The 500-nt window shown below is 70.8% G+C and overlaps 1 protein-coding gene across 1 annotated transcript in view; it reads right to left on the minus strand.

The window, feature by feature from the left end:
* The window catches only part of COL4A4 (collagen, type IV, alpha 4), a 134,330-nt gene extending 133,836 nt beyond the window's left edge, over positions 1–494 (minus strand). Inside the window, exon 1 of the mRNA XM_014531009.1 lies at positions 285–494. The gene's annotated coding sequence lies outside the window, so the exon portion shown is untranslated. The remainder of the gene's footprint in view (positions 1–284) is intronic.
* Positions 495–500: the final 6 nt, after the last annotated feature.

Genomic DNA, 500 nt, shown 5'->3' on the forward strand with positions numbered 1-500 from the left:
TGACTCAGCTTCCCAGCCAGGTGCAGGCGGTTGGAGAAGGGCGAGCAGCGAGTTCGCACCGTCGGGAGCTGGAGCCCGCAGGGCCTCTCCAGTGCCCGCACCCTGCGCGCCTCCCACTTAATCTGGGCACGGCCGCTGGCCACTCCCTTCACTCTGCTCCGCCGCCTCCCCCTCGCACACCCCCAAATTCCCCACCTCCGACCCGCACCCCGCCCCGCTCCGCCTCGGCTCCAAGACTTTGGGAGCATCCCTCCCTTCACCCCTCACCTTGGACCCTCGCCCACCTGCCCCGCAGGCGCGCGGCCCTTCCTCGCCTCCCGGGCACGGCGCCCAGGTCGGAGGGACATAGCCGGGTGAGTTAGAGGGGAGGGGGGACGAGGGCGGGACCTGAGCCACTGCTTCCCTCCCTTGGAGCCACAGTCAAAAGCCTGGGTGGGGAGGGACGGACGGCGCTGCTGGGCCCTACAAAACACGCCCCGGGCTGGCTGGCCAGGGCAGCT

The sequence above is a fragment of the Myotis brandtii genome, unplaced genomic scaffold (genome assembly GCF_000412655.1).
Source record: "Myotis brandtii unplaced genomic scaffold, ASM41265v1 scaffold79, whole genome shotgun sequence".
Classification (NCBI taxonomy): Eukaryota; Metazoa; Chordata; class Mammalia; order Chiroptera; family Vespertilionidae; genus Myotis; species Myotis brandtii.